The sequence below is a fragment of the Uranotaenia lowii genome, chromosome 1 (assembly GCF_029784155.1).
Source record: "Uranotaenia lowii strain MFRU-FL chromosome 1, ASM2978415v1, whole genome shotgun sequence".
Taxonomy (NCBI): domain Eukaryota; kingdom Metazoa; phylum Arthropoda; class Insecta; order Diptera; family Culicidae; genus Uranotaenia; species Uranotaenia lowii.
In genome coordinates, this window is record NC_073691.1 from 148,311,814 (window position 1) to 148,331,431 (window position 19,618).

General features: G+C 39.7%; 1 protein-coding gene across 1 annotated transcript in view; it reads right to left on the reverse strand.

The window, feature by feature from the left end:
- The window catches only part of LOC129738016 (uncharacterized), a 344,832-nt gene that overhangs the window by 109,859 nt on the left and 215,355 nt on the right, over window positions 1-19,618 (reverse strand). The window lies entirely within an intron of this gene.

A 19,618-nucleotide genomic window follows, 5' to 3' on the forward strand; every position in this document is an offset into this window, starting at 1 on the left:
CAGAATCAGAATTCAGATTCAGAATTCAGATTCAGAATTCAGATTCAGAATTCAGATTCAGAATTCAGATTCAGAATTCAGATTCAGAATTCAGATTCAGAATTCAGATTCAGAATTCAGATTCAGAATTCAGATTCAGAATTCAGATTCAGAATTCAGATTCAGAATTCAGATTCAGAATTCAGATTCAGAATTCAGATTCAGAATTCAGATTCAGAATTCAGATTCAGAATTCAGATTCAGAATTCAGATTCAGAATTCAGATTCAGAATTCAGATTCAGAATTCAGATTCAGAATTCAGATTCAGAATTCAGATTCAGAATTCAGATTCAGAATTCAGATTCAGAATTCAGATTCAGAATTCAGATTCAGAATTCAGATTCAGAATTCAGATTCAGAATTCCGATTCAGAATTCAGATTCAGAATTCAGATTCAGAATTCAGATTCAGAATTCAGATTCAGAATTCAGATTCAGAATTCAGATTCAGAATTCAGATTCAGAATTCAGAATTCAGATTCAAAATTCAGATTCAGAATTCAGATTCAGAATTCAGATTCAGAATTCAGATTCTTTATGAATGGAACGACTGTTTTGGTTGATTTTTTTAGGGATTTTTGAAAAAAAAAAAAAAAGAAAAAAACAACTCGAAAACCAAAACAGTCCGCAGTGCAAAGTTCGGATGCAGAAAATTGTAAAACTCCCAAAATTCAATAGAAAAACGAATATTCTACGAAAATTCGTCAGCAAAACCCAATGACAGCAGTTCAAGATAAGCCGAATCAAACTTAACAAGAAAACGACACTTTATCGCCCCTGATGAGGATCCAATAAGGATCGAAACGTTGGAGTAAAAAACAGTCGTTTTTACTTAAAAATCCGAGACTGATAGCCGTTAAACATCCCTAAAAAGAATTAAGATTCAGAATTCAGATTCAGAATTCAGATTCAGAATTCAGATTCAGAATTCAGATTCAGAATTCAGATTCAGAATTCAGATTCAGAATTCAGATTCAGAATTCAGATTCAGAATTCAGATTCAGAATTCAGATTCAGAATTCAGATTCAGAATTCAGATTCAGAATTCAGATTCAGAATTCAGATTCAGAATTCAGATTCAGAATTCAGATTCAGAATTCAGATTCAGAATTCAGATTCAGAATTCAGTTTCAGAATTCAGATTCAGAATTCAGATTCAGAATTCAGATTCAGAATTCAGATTCAGAATTCAGATTCAGAATTCAGATTCAGAATTCAGATTCAGAATTCAGATTCAGAATTCAGATTCAGAATTCAGATTCAGAATTCAGATTCAGAATTCAGATTCAGAATTCAGATTCAGAATTCAGATTCAGAATTCAGATTCAGAATTCAGATTCAGAATTCAGATTCAGAATTCAGATTCAGAATTCAGATTCAGAATTCAGATTCAGAATTCAGATTCAGAATTCAGATTCAGAATTCAGATTCAGAATTCAGATTCAGAATTCAGATTCAGAATTCAGATTCAGAATTCAGATTCAGAATTCAGATTCAGAATTCAGATTCAGAATTCAGATTCAGAATTCAGATTCAGAATTCAGATTCAGAATTCAGATTCAGAATTCAGATTCAGAATTCAGATTCAGAATTCAGATTCAGAATTCAGATTCAGAATTCAGATTCAGAATTCAGATTCAGAATTCAGATTCAGAATTCAGATTCAGAATTCAGATTCAGAATTCAGATTCAGAATTCAGATTCAGAATTCAGATTCAGAATTCAGATTCAGAATTCAGATTCAGAATTCAGATTCAGAATTCAGATTCAGAATTCAGATTCAGAATTCAGATTCAGAATTCAGATTCAGAATTCAGATTCAGAATTCAGATTCAGAATTCAGATTCAGAATTCAGATTCAGAATTCAGATTCATAATTCAGATTCAGAATTCAGATTCAGAATTCAGATTCAGAATTCAGATTCAGAATTCATATTCAGAATTCAGATTCAGAATTCAGATTCAGAATTCAGATTCAGAATTCAGATTCAGAATTCAGATTTAGAATTGAGATTTAGAATTGAGATTTAGAATTGAGATTTAGAATTGAGATTTAGAATTGAGATTCAGAATTGAGATTCAAAATTCAGATTCAGAATTACACGAATCACGTGGACTTTTTTGAATAACTATTTTATCAGAATTTAATTTGCTCAGTTCTTGAAATACATTGTTATTATTCCTTTCATTGAAAATTGGATTTCAGGCAATATTTTGCAGTCGCAGTTATCCGTACAAAGGTTGACTGAAAAGTGTTTAGCATGTAGAGCCTAGACATATTTTACGCTGTTTTGACCATGCGGATGGCTACCTGATTCTTCTTACGATCAAGATTCTTTTTTTGTTTTTTCCTGTCCATCGGAAGAGACCTTTATTGTGTTTTCCTCTCAAAGCAGTACGGAGCTGAAAAAGTCAAAATTTCAACCAATGAGGAATCAGAATTATTGTTGTGTAAGTGTACTATCAACCATACTTCTCCAGCATTTGACATTTAGTTCGGGTCCTTGACAGCTAAATGTCAGGTTTGTTATGGACCCACAAAATCGTGGGCCCGTTATTTTGATGGTTGTCAAAATCAATGACAAAGCATAGGGATGCCATCCCCCTGATTTTGACAGGTGGCACAAATGTTCGAGTTATGAGTGCGCAGTCCAATCTCGTGTGCTGCTTGAAATACATATTTCAAATTCTTTTATTGAATTCGTTGTTAGAATACCAAATTGTCAAATCAATTTACAACATACATCAAAGTTCATCTTCCTCCCTTTTTTATTATTTTTTTACAAGAAGCTTTTTTCACATAAAATCACATGTACCTTTTTGGGAAAAACTTTTTAACCACATTTTTCATGCTAAATTTGAAGTAACGTTCTCACACGAGTTTAATTTGTTTTTTTTTTGGAGTAATTGATGAAACCTTTTTTTATTAGAATATCAAATTATCATTTTCATTTACTTTTGTCTAAGAATTAATTTCGAATTTTCACAGATTTCCTTTGAGAAATTTTTTAATCACCACATGTTCAAATTTCGTCGTGAGACGGAATACTATGTATAAAAAAAATAAAGAAGTAATTATATGTTTAATTTTCGTTTTTTTTTTTAAATATTCTCCTCTACACTTTTCACTGAAATCCCTTTTATTAAATTGATCATTGCCTTTTTTTCTGTCCAGAAGGCACTCACTGATGCGAGGAGTCACGACTGTGCCAATGTCGGATTCTTCTCAAGAAACTTCCGGACAGCTTTCATTTAGATCTAAACACTCGCGTCCGTTGACTCCAAAATACGCAAAAAAGCATCTGTTTGTTGGTATTTTCTGCCCTGTCTTTTCATTAATCCCCCCAAAACAATATTTACACGCTGTACAAATAATATTCATTGTCAATCAAAGATTACTCAAAACGAGTCTATTATTATTTTGAGATATTTTATTTTGCTTAACATCTTTATTCATTTCGTTTTGGATCTTGAATTCTTTGTTCTTGAGCATTGAATCCGAACTACTCTTTGCACTTTAATGTTTGATATTTCCCGAGTCGAAGGATTCGAAATTTTTCCCTAGCAATTTTCCCGCACCAAACCTGCATGACAAGTGGCCGTCAGTAGCCCGGTCCCTTATAAGTTAGTAACCTAAAGGAAGATCACATTTCTTCTCGGAAGCCCCAGGAGAGAAATAAAAACCCAGTTGCCACTCACTACTGGCGTCATGTTTGTTTTCCGAGAACGGCCGACCCGGGTCCAATTTGCGTCAATCACCCACTTGAGGTCATTGAATTCTTCCCGGTTGGGCTGCCCAAGTTGGGGCACACCACGTGGCCAAAGTGCCGCACCATAACTCACGTGCCTTCTGGCTTAAGTAGTTACCCCACGCTTGGAAAATTTGTGTTGATAGCCCCTCTTTGCTCATTTCTCCGGATGCGGGATGCCAAAGTTGCGGTGCTAGTCTTTGTTTACAGTTGCTATTTTTGCGTGTTCTTTCATGCAACATCTTACGGTCATAGGTTATTTATTACCTATTTAAGTTGATATGAAATTTTGCAACTTTTCATGGACAGGAGAAAAGGATGACGTACCAGACCTGTTCTTGACATTCCGCACGAACACCTTCTTACCTTCCGGGTGTTCAATGTGTTTAGTCTCATTATCTAGTTGTTGTTGTGAAGCTGTAGCAATACATTTTTAAAGTAGTTTTGTACTGTCACCAGACAAAATCTTCGTCGTGCTGAATGTCCCTTTCGTTCAAGTGTTCGTTTTACACCACAAAACAAACACATATGACGGATTTCGCATCAACTCGACACAGTATCTTGCATGACCCTCTCAGAATTGAACGAAGCTTTGTGTCTGTAGGGAAACCACCTGTCATTTGTTCTTATGATGAACATGGGTCTTTACATTCATCAAAAAACAAAAAAATCTAAATTCAATAATTATTTAGGGGAGAGTGGGGTAACGTGGGCCATGGGGAAACGTGGGCCACTTTTAATATCTCAAATGTGTGTTGATATAAAAATCTCAATCCAACTGTCATTGTTGTTGCTTTGCGTAAGCATATTTGTCTGTATGTTGTTGCCTTAAATACGTACCATATGCTTCTTTTATTCATCAAGTTTTAAAAAGTTTAAAAAAATTACTAACGTAAATAAAAAAGCTCCCGGCAATTGCATCGCTGGGGAACCTGAAGTTCATAGTAAAAATATTCTCATACGCTTATAATCTTAGTTATGTCATGATCTTTTACGTGGAAAAGGAATTTTTGTTGAAACATCAATAAGTCACACAAACGCAAACAATTTGCAAATCATAGCTTGTGGGGAATCGTGGGCCACACATCTTAAACCACCTATATTCTTATGTCTTTATACACATTCAGTACTTAAAATACGTTTTCCTTATCTGTAAAGTTTTCTTATGCTTAAAGAAGAGCTTTTAAAAATATTTTGTCCATCCTATACAAGCAATTTTCCCGAGCCAGGTTTTTGAATTGATTCGATCATACACAACTACCTTTTATATTTAATCATTTGAAATTGCTTTAAAACAACGAAATGAATTTTGAAATTACAGTTATGGGTCAACTGATAAAGTTTACATGTTATTTGGTCAATTTGGAATTTGTGGCCCACGATTCCCCACCGTTTTTTCAAAATTTCAAAAAACTTGCCTTTTTTAAAACACTCAGAATTTGGGAGAAATAACATATTCAAAATTTAAAAAAATTGCCTAATGATACCTTAAAAATGTAGAAAACCATACCATTTTTTATTTTCATTTTATGTTTTATAGCAAAGAAGTTATGAAACAAAGAAAAAAAGTGGCCTATGATTCCCCACTCTCCCATATATTATTTGAGCGATTTTAAATAAAAATTTCGAGGCTGCAAAAACCGCGCCATGTCCGCTTATCTTTAAGCATGTTTCCTTTTTTTGCGAGGAAATTTAATAATAATAATAAATTAAACACTACATGGATCTCAATGGAAAACAGATTTCATATCACCTCTTGTCTTGACCTCTTGCAATTCCGATTCTCTACCTCCCCGTGGTGCTAGCTGGGGTGCGAGCAACCCTAGCGAAGATCGGGTACCCAACTCCGGTGGATGCTTTGGTCGCATGCAGACTGAGTTAGGGGGCTTCGTACCCGGCTGTTCTCCATGTCAGGGGCGGCGTGCAGAGTGCAACAACGTCCTGGTGGTGTTCGGGACCCAAAACAGCAACATCACGACGGTCCTCCTGCGAGATAGTGGGGTTAGCTGCGGGCCTTGCGAGCCCGTGACTACAAAAAACATACATAAGCAACGAACAACGAACAACAAATTTCGGATGGAAATCGGCAAAGACCACGCGACGAAAAGGGACTAGCGATTGGAAACTTGAAATATGGAACTGCCGATCTCTAAATTTTGTGGGCAGTACCCACGTGCTCTCCAACGAATTGAAGAGCCGCAAATTCGACATCGTAGCGCTGCAGGAGGTATGCTGGAAGGGCTCCACGGTACGAACGTACCCAGATGCCGTGCCATCTACCAGAGCTGCGGCAACACACACGAGCTTGGAACAGCTTTTATAGTGATGGGAAAGATGCAAAAGCGCGTGATCGGGTGGTGGCCGATCAACTCACGAATGTGCCGGTTGAGGATCAAGGGCCGGTTCTTCAACATAAGCATCATCAACGTGCACAGCCCTCACATCGGAAGTACCGGTGACGACAAAGACGAATTTTACGCGCAGCTGGAGCGTGAATACGACCGTTGCCCAAAACATGATATCAAGATCGTCATCGGGGATTTTAACGCTCAGGTCGGCCAGGAGGAGGAATTTAAACTGACAATTGGAAGGTTCAGTGCGCACCAGCTGACCAACGAAAACGGCCTCAGACTTATTGATTTTGCGCCTCCAAATGAATGGCCGTACGTAGTACCTTTTCCAGCACCGCCTCCCACACAAGTACACCTGGAGATCACCGTACTAAACGTAATCACAGATCGACCACGTTTTTATTGACAGCCGGCACTTCTCGGACATCATCGTCGAGGCGCCAACATCGAGTCAGATCACTATCTGGTGATGGTGAAGATGCGCCCAAAACTCTCCGTAGTGAACAACACACGCAACTGGCGCCCGCCTCGGTTAAATATCGCACGACTGAAGCAACCTGAGGTCGCGGCAGACTACGCGAAATCGGTCGAAGCAGCGCTGCCGGCCGAGGGCGAGCTTGACGAAACCCCTCTCGTGACTGTTGGGATACCATCAAGACAGCCATCAACAGTGCTGCGGAGAACGTCATCGGTTATGTGGAGCGAACTCGACGGAACGACTGGTTCGACGAGGAGTGTAGGAGGGTGATGGACGAAGAGAATGCCGCGCGGGCGGCGGTAGTGCAAAGAGGCACCCGTCGAAATGTGGAAAATCACCGACAGCGGAAGAGGCAGCGAGTCCTAATTTTCCAGGAGAAAAAGCGCCGCCTGGAGGAGGAGGAGGAGCTCGAGGAGCGAAAGTTCTATCAGAAACTCAACGCATCCCGTAAAGGCTTCGTGCCGCAAGCCGAAATGTGCCGGAATAAGGACGGAGGCATCCTGACGGACAATCGTGAGGTGATCAAAAGGTGGAAGCAGCACTTCGATGAACACCTGAACGGCGCACATGCAGGAGATCAAGACGGTGGGGGAAGGTACATCGCCGGCGTAGCCAACGACGAAGAGGAGCCACTCCCAACGATGAGTGAAGTTAAGGAAGCCATTCGCCAGCTGAATAGAAACAAGTCAGCTGGGAAGGATGGCATCGCAGCTGAACTCATCAAAATGGGCCCGGACAAAATGGCCGATTGCCTACACTGGTTGATAGTCCGGATCTGGGACATAGAACAGCTACCGGAGGAGTGGAAGGAGGGGGTATTATGCCCCATCTACAAGAAGGGCGACAAATTGGACTGTGAGAACTACCGAGCGATCACTGTCCTCAATGCCGCCTACAAAGTGTTGTCCCGAATCCTACTCCGCCGCCTAACGCCACAAGCAAACAGATTCGTGGGAAGTCATCAGGCCGGCTTCATGGAGGGACGGTCTACGACGGACCAGATATTCACATTACGGCAAATCCTCCAAAAATGCCGGGAACACCAAGTCCCTACGCACCATCTATTCATCAACTTCAATGCCGCATACGACACGATCGACCGTAACGAGCTATGGAAAAGTATGGACGAGAACGGCTTTTCCGGGAAGCTGATCAGACTGATCAAGGCGACGATGGATGGAACGTAGTGCTGTGTGCGGATTTCGGGTGAATTGTCGAGTTCATTCGAATCGCGCAGGGGACTTCGACAAGGTGATGGTCTATCCTGCATGATGTTCAACGTGGCGCTAGAAAGTGTTATTCGACGAGCGGTGGGCGAAATGCGGGCACGATTTTCAACAGATCCAGTCAACTTATCTGCTTTGCCCATGACATTGATATAGTCGGCAGATCATCTACGGTGGTGGAGGATATCTACCGCAAACTGAAACGCGAAGCAGGAAGGATTGGGTTGATGATTAATACGTCCAAGACGAAAGACATGCTGGCCTGCGGATCCGAGACCGACTGAACCCGCTTGTCCATAACAAGGTCACGATCGACGGCGACGAGCTGGAGATAGTCGAAGACTTTGTCTATCTCGGCTCATTGGTGACCGCAGACAATGACACCAGCCGTGAGATCTGGAGGCGAGTTATCAGCGGAAGTCGTGCCAACTATGGACTCCACAAGCAACTGTGGTCGAGAAGACTTAGCTCTCGCACGAAGTGTAACCTGTATATGACGCTCATTAGACCGGTTGTTCTCTACGGGCACGAGACATGGATACTGATCGAGGAGGACCTGCGTACACTCGGAGTATTCGAGCGACGAGTGTTAAGAATCATCTTTGGCGGCGTACAGGAGAACGGAGTGTGGAGGCGAAGGATGAACCACGAGCTCGCGCGACTCTACGGCGAACCCAGTATCCAGAAGGTGGTGAAGGCTGGCCGGGTACGCTGGGCGGGACATGTTGCGAGAATGCCGGACGACTGTCCTGCAAAACAGGTGTTCGCTACGAATCCGGTAGGAACAAGACGAGCGGGGGCGCAACGAGCGAGGTGGTTAGACCAAGTGGAGCGTGATCTGGCGAACGTGGGGTGCCCGAGAAATTGGAGAACGGTTGCCATGGACCGAGTGAATTTTAGGAATTATGTTCGTCAAGTTATGTCATGAGACGGAATACTATGTAAATAAAAAAAAAATTAACTTTTCATAAGAATGTCAGTATATCTGGCAACACTGCGCGTAGCAATACATTTTTTAATCTGTGAAGTAAAATACATGTGTTTTTACCTGGCAAACACTTTCGGAGGCACATAAATCAATAAACACTTATTAAACGTTAACCGGCGCGTTTGGGTACACACATATGTGCACTTTGCCCCAAACGAAATGGAAAGCATACTTTAGAAAACCTTTCATAATTTAACAATTAAGACTTGAATTATTTGTTTAAGTGTTCCAGTTTATATATTCATGGCGAAGAACAGTCCCCTTTTCAAAACTTGGTTCGAATTTACTGGATTGCATTCTTCATTTACGAGTTATAAAAGATTCTTCTTAACTTGGGTGTTTTACCCCCAGTTCCCCTAATATGTTTTTCAATAGAAATCGATAGTTCTTGTTGCGTAGATAAATTGCCTCCAAGACATCATGTGACTATCGTTTACCGTTTAGCCGCTTTTAATTTTGATAACTTTTTTTTGGTTCAAGCAAAGTAACGTAGGCAAATATGATTGGCTCATACATTCTAGGGATGAATCATCCTATTGGTTGAAAATCCCAAGAAAAAAAAGCTCATAAATTCAAAGAGGATCGATCTGAACGATTTTTCAACGTTTGCTCCTGTCACAACTTTTTTGAACGAATGAGTGTGAAACCATGATGAATTTAGTATGGTGGTCTCACTTTGGCAAAAAGTAGACGAGAGTTGGATGCGGTGGTGGGGGCGAAACGCAGCCGAAATTTTGCCGAAAAGCTGGCTGTTTGCTGGCTGCTGGCTGGCTGGGATGCCAGGTGCTCTGATTTTTTGTTAAACACGGAGTTTTGCCAATCATCAAAGTTTTGCTAAGGCAAAGATTTCGCCTTCCTTTTTGCAAATATAATTCATAGAATCGAAAAAAATCTTCCGGCTAAGTTCCGGGCTGGTAAGCAAAGCTGGAAGACGTTGAACCAATAGACGATGGTGCCAATTTTGTCGGTAGCGGCGAGTAACATTAATTATGCATTACTTATGACAAATTTATGCTTATTCAACACTTTTTTCTACCAAGAGTTGTCTGGAAGCAGCAGTAAGTCATCGAATCGGATGGTAACATGGCGAGGCATGACATTACATCGTCCGAGAAGCCATCCTGCAAGCCATCCAATCTTCATCAAGATTAAACAGCTGCTTCAGGAGGACCTCCGTCTGTTGCCATCGCTGCTCCAGTAGATCCAATGGAGTAAATAAAATAATATAAAGTAAAACTCAATTTGGTTTTAAATATTTTGATCTAATGACTACGAAAAGCTTGTGCTCAGACATACATACATAGACTTTGTTTTCCAATTTTTTCTGATTTTTTATTTCAAACACCTGGCATCCTTGTATCCCTTTTTTTTCGTAAATATTTCACCCAGCTGTCAAAACTTTTTTCAATAAGGCTGAACGTGCGATTTGACATGTGAGACCACCATACTAGATTCAGCATGTGTGGAACGAATTGTGAAACAAAAGAGAAGACATTCACAGTCAACGTAGCTCATTCTCTCCAAACTGAGTATATTTCATCGACTGACGAAGGAGATGAAAGGGAGAGCTTTTTCTCTCATATTCAACCAGTTTTTTGTCAGAGATGCCAATGTGCCTGATTTTTTGAGACTCAGCCTGACAACCTGATAAGCCATTGTATTTTCCTGATTTTTTAAAATAAGTCTGATTTTACCTGATTTTTGTGATTGTGATCAAAATGGGTACCGTTAAACGGGGTAAGATGGATCACTGTTTTCAATATTTCTCGAATTTGTTTGTCTGTTAAGGGGAATGTGGTATGTTTCATATTTTTAAAACCAGTACTAGACTACTTTAAATTTGATTTAAATAACGATTTCGTCTCTGTTCAGAATTTGATGCTTTGGGGTAACATTGATCAGTCTCTATTTTGACGGTTTTAACGAGATTTCTTGATTATAAAGGAAACAAAACATCTTCATAGTATTAACAAATAATAAACTAAGGTAGTTCGTGTGTTAAGGAAAAAAAAATAAAAATCGAAAGATTAACAACGATGCTACATAAATTAAGCAGCTAAATTTTTTAACATTACTTATAAAATTTTAACTAAAAAAAAGAAGTTTTGCCTTCATTCAATTCTCTACGCCCTCACACATTTCCCCTAAATTGTTTTCCCTCAAATTATACTATTTGATAAGGTTTCTAGCCTTTTGTCCTAGACTGGCTTACTCTTGGAAAACGTCCCTAATGTTTTGAATATCAAAAATTTACCTCAAAATGTTACAAAACTACACCAAAACTATAATTCACTAAAGAAAACAGTTGAACTTTTACATATGTAAATCATATTTCATCAGGAAGGGTGTTTGTTTGTGAGCCTTCGAAAAAATAAATATTTCAAGATTTTGAAATAACATTTTGACTGTCATTTAAAATTTTCAAGAACAAACAATTTTTTTTTTAGGGTAAAACTCAACTTATAAGCTTTTAAACGTTGAAAAAAGTTTTGAGATATTTTAACTTTAGACTGAGTTATTGATGATTATATGGAACACTTTCATGTTGATCGAAGTTACCCCGGTGATCAATATAACCCCGTTTTACGGTAGTAAGAAACTATTGCTGAAGTGAAAATGTTAAGCAACGTCCAAAAAAAAAATTATCATCACTGGAGCGAATTTTTGGGTTACTTTGGCGTAGCCTGCTTTTTATTTTTACCAGTCCCTGATTTTTGAGAAAAAAGTTGGCAACCCTTTCGGTGACTCCGTTACTCAGTTCAATATTTTAATATGTTCTCTCGAGTTCGTTATCACTTTTAGAATGCTGGAAATTTCATAAATTTTTCGATACGGTCAACTTTAATCCATAGTGAACAAAAACTGTAAAAGCCATTTTCAGATATTTTTCAGCACATATAAATAAACTTTTTTCTAATTTATTTTATTCATTTTGTTTGATCGAATTGTCATTTAGTATTGGTAGTATTGCCGCCGACCGTGGCCTAGAGGATAGCGTTCAAGTCTTCTAAGCCAAAGGTCATGAGATCAAGTCTTGGTCACGGCAAACATAGTACTCTTTCTGTGGGTTGGTGGTGTTAGCATTAGTAAAATGCTAGCCATTATATCCTTGAAAGATGTACGCTTAGTCTTAAGTAGAATTTAGATCTCTTCAAAGAAACATGAAGTTTCACTGAGATCCTATATGTGTGTGTTCGTTTTTATTGGTTTGTTTTCGATCTTCGACGATTTTCGGTTGCTATTGAATATACACCCAGGTGTTTCGAAAAAGTTTGTTATCTTGAGCTTTTCAAACATGTGCCAAAATCAAACCGTGCCAAAATTTAACGGAAAATTCTCGATTCGTTTAAAGGGTGACAAAAAAGTCCTGTCACACTTTTTTTTGGGGTCACCTGTAGCCTATACGTTGTAGCTGTTATCGTTGAATATGTGAGAGGATACAAACCCAGACACAAATTCAACATATTCAAACACCTAAAACCGCTCGTAATCAACCGGAAATTCGTGTACCAGACCATAAATCAATCCTATAGACCATAGGCACCGAGGACAAGACAAGATCTGGACGACCAAGGTCTGTGAGAACTCCAAGGTTGAAAAAGATTATACGAGACCGGACGTGCGCGCCGCTTGCGACGACTTTCCGAGACGTCTGGAGCTGGTTCGATCAGAGAAAGGTGGCGTAATTCCGAGATATCGTCTGTGAAGCATCTTGATGAGTTACTGAATAAAGCTATGAAAGTCAGATTCCGATTTTCATCTTATTCTTTGAAATATTGAGATTTTTCTGTGTGACCGGACTTTTTTGTCACCCTGTACAGGCCTGTAGATGGGGCATCTATATTTGAACACTTTCCCATGCGTTTGTGTGACAAGAGTTATTTGGAAATTTAATCAATACGCTGAAACAAATTGACTTTTCAATTCCCGTTATAGAGAGAAAAGAACGTCACCGACATGTTAGTCCTTCTGCAGATAAGCTTCTTAATCCCCATAGCCTAGGTAGGTTTTCACTTTTGCAGCTCACACATTTTCTGCAGTGCCTCTACACGATGTGGCACGAAACCAGAGTGCAGTAAATCAAAGCCTTGTGCATTCGGGGGATTGCATCTGAACGGAGCAATTTCCTGTAACCGTAAATCTTTCTTAAGGACAGATACGCAATAAGAACTTCGGTCCGGGGTTGGAAGCAGGCAAAAAATAAGAGCAAGAAATATGATAAACCATCGTCGAATCAAGCCCTGTCAAGTTGCTCATCTCATCCGCCGGTTCTGTTCTTGGCGTACAGTTTATGCAAATTTTCCTATCAGATACAAGAAATTGTCACCGACACACAGGACAAATTAACACATAATGTTCAGGGAATTTGGCCCTGATGACATAGATACACGGAGGGCGGAAAATGGAAACCCTCGACGAGAATCCTTTGGAGCTTTGGTGGGGTTCAATCAATAATTAAAACAGGACACATGCCCGCTTACCCTTCCCTGGCAAATATTAAGAAGCCATTTGTCGGACCGGTGCGGTGGGGGAAAAAGGGCATTAAAATTTGTGCAAATGGGAACTGGGCGCTCTTAACCGGCTTTCGAAAACAATGTGCCATGCTTTCAGCACATGGGGGTTTGGTTCATCGTTTGTGTCGAGTGTAGGTGTATAGGTGTATGTTTTGTGACATGGACGAACCATAATATTTCAGGACATTGTCGGAATATATTTAAGTAATTAATATTCAATTATGGAAATTTTGCTTTCCCTCCCAAACACCAACAAACAATGCGGGTGGTAAATGTCCAGGGTGATAGTTGTAAATGGAATTGCAAAAAAAAAGATCAAAATGGCTTTCGTAACAGTTGTTTTACTTGCATTGTGCGTTCAAGCAAACGATCCTTTTTTCCACACCTTGGGGATAATTGATTTATTATACAATCAGATGCATGGTTTGAGTCCATCAACACATTCACAAAATCCTTCTGCAGAGCTTATTTTTAAAACAAACTCATTTGATTTGCAACAGTAGATGATTAATGACGTTCACAGTATGTTAAAAGGAGATGTTTAAAAGAAGAAAAAGAAAAATACCTTAACTTAATTTTTTTCAGAAATAAAAAAAAATACTCGCCGCCTTTTCGGAGACATTTTCAGGAAAAATCAAAATTTTCGATTTTTATGATTTGAACCCAGGAATTAATCAACAAGAATCTACAAAAAAAATTTTAATTAAGAATTTTTTTCATCAAAAATTTGTATAATTTTGAGATGATCTCAATCTCTAAAAGAAATGTATGTGACCTTTACAGTAGAAAAAATTATTCTATTTATGCTAACGAATATGATGAAAATGAGAGCTTTATCCAAGCGTTTGTTTTATTCATTACCGTTCAAGAGCAAGGCTAAAATCAAAAAATGTATATTTTTTTATTTTGAAAAACAAAAACGCGAATGAGGATCGTTTTCATCAATGGTTTACTTTTGATTTGTTTCAATGGAAGTTGAGTAATTGCAAAAGGGAAACCGTTTACAAGTGCCGGATTTGCGAATTATTTGGGAACTTCCTCAATACTGTCTTCAATGAAGCCCAGAAAGTTTCTGTAGTGTATACCTACCTATATAAAAGAAGTTTGGTAGACTCATCCTTCCATAATTTTTGTTTCCAATGCGTATACATCCATGAGCATTTTTAGCTGTTAACTTAAATAAAACATCGAAGACGTTTTATTTATCCGTTAAGCTCAAAAAATTTGCATAACGATCGCTAGCCTTGCGAACCAATATATTCGATCCATTTATTTCCGGGGACTGACACCAAAGTCAGTCATCCTACAGCCAGCTACATATTTGCCACCGATAAATCCTTCAATAAAATAAAGATTTTCGAACAGAGTCTCCCCGACGGAAGAACATAAACGGTGTAGCTATTTGGTTGGTTGCAGGTTCGGTGCAGAAAAAAGAATACCGAAGATCTGTCCAATCCTTGCCAAATCCGTTTCCAGGATGTTGCGATGCGGCCATCACGTGCTGGGTTGACATTTGTTTTTTTTTTCATCTGATTTTCCACTTTTCTAGGAGACCACGTTCAAATGCAAAAGTTGCTCGTCGCCAGATGAAGTTGGGTCCCATGACAGGAGTGGGTTTAAATTGGAAAACCAAGAAAGCACGTACCTAGTGAAAGTTGACGATGATTATGATAAATGTTTAAATGGACTAAATTGATGGACTGAAGCCGATGGTCATCTTTTAATATAAGAAGTTTTAACTGAAAATGGAAACGGATTCGGCGTGATACAAAGTCTGTTTCACGTAGAATCTGGTCGCATCTTTTCATTTACTGCAGCGCCCCTAGTTGTCACATCGCGAGTCTATTGACAGTGTTTTTCCGGATGGTTTGTTTACTTAGTGGTGAAAATTTCATCAAGATTGAAGCAGTCAGTCAAAAGTTATCGACGATGGAACGCGAAAGGCGAGAGAAAATTCTGAACACTCACGTCGGTTTCTCCGAAGTAGTCAGAGGTAAAGATCGCGAAATTCCTGAAATGATCCAAAAATCGACTGCAGTTCTATGTAGAAAAAGCGCCGCCTGGAGGAGGAGGAGCTCGAGGAGCTGGAGCAGCTTCATCGTTCCCAAGAAACACGAAAGTTCTATCAGAAACTCAACGCATCCCGCAAAGGCTTCAGGCCGCAAGCCTAAATGTGCCGGGATAAGGACGGGGGTATCCTGACGGACAATCGTGAGGTGATCAAAGGTGGAAGCAGCACTTCGATGAACACCTGAACGGCGCACATGCAGGAGATCAAGACGGTGGGGGAAGGTACATCGCCGGCGTAGCCAATGACGAAGAGGAGCCACTCCCAACGATGAGTGAGGTTAAGGAAGCCATTCGCCAGCTGAATAGAAACAAGGGGAAGGATGGCATCGCAGCTGAACTCATCAAAATGGGCCCGGACAGGTTGGCCGATTGCCTTCACCGGTTGATAGTTCGGATCTGGGACATAGAACAGCTACCGGAGAAGTGGAAGGAGGGGGTAATATGCCCCATCTACAAGAAGGGCGACAAACTGGACTGTGAGAACTACCGAGCGATCACTGTCCTCAATGCCGCCTACAAAGTGTTGTCCCGAATCCTACTCCGCCGCCTAACGCCACAAGCAAACAGATTCGTGGGAAGTCATCAGGCCGGCTTCATGGAGGGACGGTCAACGACGGACCAAATCTTCACATTACGGCAAATCCTCCAAAAATGCCGGAAACACCAAGTCCCTACGCACCATCTATTCATCGACTTCAAAGCCGCATACGACACGATCGACCGTAACGAGCTATGGAAAATCATGGACGAGAACGGCTTTTCCGGGAAGCTGATCAGACTGATCAAGGCGACGATGGATGGAACACAGTGCTGTGTGCGGATCTCGGGTGAATTGTCGAGTTCATTCGAATCGCGCAAGGGACTTCGACAAGGTGATGGTCTATCCTGCATGATGTTCAACGTGGCGCTAGAAGGTGTTATTCGACGAGCGGTGGGCGAAATGCGGGGCACGATTTTCAACAGATCCAGTCAACTTATCTGCTTTGCCGATGACATTGACATAGTCGGCAGGTCATCTGCGGCGGTGGAGGATATCTACCGCAAACTGAAACGCGAAGCAGGAAGGATTGGGTTGATGATTAATACGTCCAAGACGAAAGACATGCTGGCGTGCGGATCCGAGGCCGACCGAACCCGCTTGTCCAGTAATAACAAGGTCACGATCGACGGCGACGAGCTGGAGATAGTCGAAGACTTTGTCTATCTCGGCTCACTGGTTACCGCAGACAATGACACCAGCCGTTAGATCCGCAGGCGAGTTATCAGCGGAAGTCGTGCCTACTATGGACTCCACAAGCAACTGCGGTCGAGAAGACTTAGCCCTCGCACGAAGTGTAACCTGTATATGACGCTCATTAGACCGGTTGTTCTCTACGGGCACGAGACATGGATATTTCTCGAGAAGGACCTGCGTACGCTCGGAGTATTCGAGCGACGAGTGTTAAGAACCATCTTTGGCGGCGTACAGGAGAACGGAGTGTGGAGGCGAAGGATGAACCACGAGCTCGCGCGACTCTACGGCGAACCCAGTATCCAGAAGGTGGTTAAGGCTGGCTGGATTCGCTGGGCGGGACATGTTGCGAGAATGCCGGACGATTGTCCTGCAAAACAGGTGTTCGCTACGAATCCGGTAGGAACAAGACGAGCGGGGGCGCAACGAGGTGGTTAGACCAAGTGGAGCGTGATCTGGCGAACGTGGGGTGCCCAAGAAATTGGAGAACGGTTGCTATGAACCGAGTGAAATTTAGGAATTATGTTCGTCAAGTTATGTCGTGAGACGGAATACTATGTAAATAAATAAAACTGTGTAGAAAATGATGGGTGGTATCACAAAAAAGTTCAAAAATTTATCCGAAAAGCTGACAAATGGTTTTTATATATTTTTTTTTCCTTAAAGTGCAACAAAAACCCTTAAAAATGACATTTTTATTTTTGTTGTACGTTATTTCTTTGCGGAGAGATGATCTATTTTATCCGACCAGATTCTATGTGAAACAGGCTTTAATAGAAGAAGTCAAACGCAAGATGCTGTTTTTACATATTTTGTAAACTTCGATTAAGGTACATCATTCCAGAAAATATTTAACATAGATAGGTAAATAGATACATTTGCATATATATATATATATATCTGGAACTACCACTTCATAGTAGTAGGCCCGTGCTGAACAAAAAATTGGTATGTGATGATAATACTTCTATATAAATTCGACCCCATCTTCATTTCTTTTAACTTTCTATCTGTCTATAAATTTCATAATCTTAAGATGACTTTCCGCCGATAAGGCCGATAAATTAAGTAACACATATAAATTTCGGTCGTAAGTGGAACGTAAGTGGAGATGTAGTATTAGGCACACGCTGCGATGAAAACGAGATTTGCAGAGAGGCGCTTGACCGGAATCCAGATGGGCATCGAAGAAGGAGGGCCCTGAAGCTCGTGACGGCGTAGTCTGGCTGTGGTGAAAGGATACATGGAAAAAAATTACATGGGTTTTTCAAATACAGAGTCATGATAATTTTACTATATCCATCATTTAGTAGTTTCGACCATGATTTAGTATTTTCTACCAAAAATCTGGGCGATAAAACTACGACATAGTATTATTACTATGCGAACTTTAAAAAGCTTTACAGCTCATAGTAATTACCTCGTGTCTAAATTACCATGCGCATGATATTTTGATATTACACATTTCGTGCACGGAGAAAAAAGACGACAGTTGTTCCAATTATTTCAGCTTGTTATACCAATAATCGAAATGCAGTTTATTTTTTCGCATTCAACTACTTATATAATAGATTCGACTACAAACTTATAATTGTTCTTACGCAATCAGCTATCAATATAATAGATTCAATTGTAATGGTATAATAGATTCAATTGTAATGGTATAATTGATTCAACTGTAGATATGATAGATTCAACTACAATTGTATGATTGATTTTAGGCATTCAACTATAAATATAATAGATTCAACTGTAATGGTATAATTGATTCAACTGTAAACATGATAGATTCAACTGTAGTGGTATAATTGATTCAATTGTCAATATGATAGATTCAACTACAATTGTATCATTGATTTTAGGCATTCAACTATAAATATAATAGATTCAACTGTAGTGGTATAATTGATTCAATTGTAAATATGATAGATTCAACTACAAATGTATGATTGATTCTTGGTATTGAACCATAAATATAGTGAATAAAACTATATTGTTATGATAGATTGTGTGTTGCTTGAATACTATAGTGTTCATCAGCAAAAACAAAAATAAATAGTAAGTGTGGGACCCAATTCGTGTTCCCTGTAGCGATCGTATCGCTGTTTTCATAGCTCAGCCGATATTACCTGACGTCGGTAGCAAAATGCAAGCGCTCTCCGGTGATGGGGAAACATTTTCCTCTACCAGTTCCTGGCAGCGGTCGTCTAGAAGGCTGACAGTTCCTGGAATTGGGAAAAGTACACATACTCTGGCTGCCCGGGAAATTGACGTGGGTCTCGACGTTCTTTCAAAACAATCCTGGCAGGATCCCACAGGAAACTAGCATTAATTGTCAGCTTACGATTGATTTATGTCATGATGTTGAGTAAATTTTCCCCCCACAAGGTCAATCTTCGCCGGGTGCAGAAGCACGGACGTCTTCGGGAACCGATTAGTTAAGACGCACAATATCTGGGCAACCATGCATCAAGATGCAAAAAGAACAACAGCGGAGGAACCAGGACGTTGATATCGGGATTTCCGGTCAGGTTTACTAGCATCATGGCGGCTTAAACGCACCAGATGCAGAAAAAGTGCTTCAGATATGGTAACTTCCAATACAAACAGAAATTAAATGTACAATATTTATAGTTGACCTCAGTGAATCAATCATAGAATTAAAATTGAATCTATCATATTTATAATTAAATCAATCATATTATTATAATTGAATCTATCATATTCATAATTAAATCAATTATATTATTACAGTTAAATCAATCATATTTATAATTGAATCAATCATATAATTATAGTTGATTCTACTGTAATTATTGTTGAATGTATAACATCAATCGTGCATTATAGTTGAATCTATTATATTTACAGTTGAATGTACAAAAATCATTCATACAACAAAGAAGCAAAGAGACGAAATGTCACGATTGGAATTTTCGATTTCCTGTCAGTGTCATTCCAATCGAGCAGAA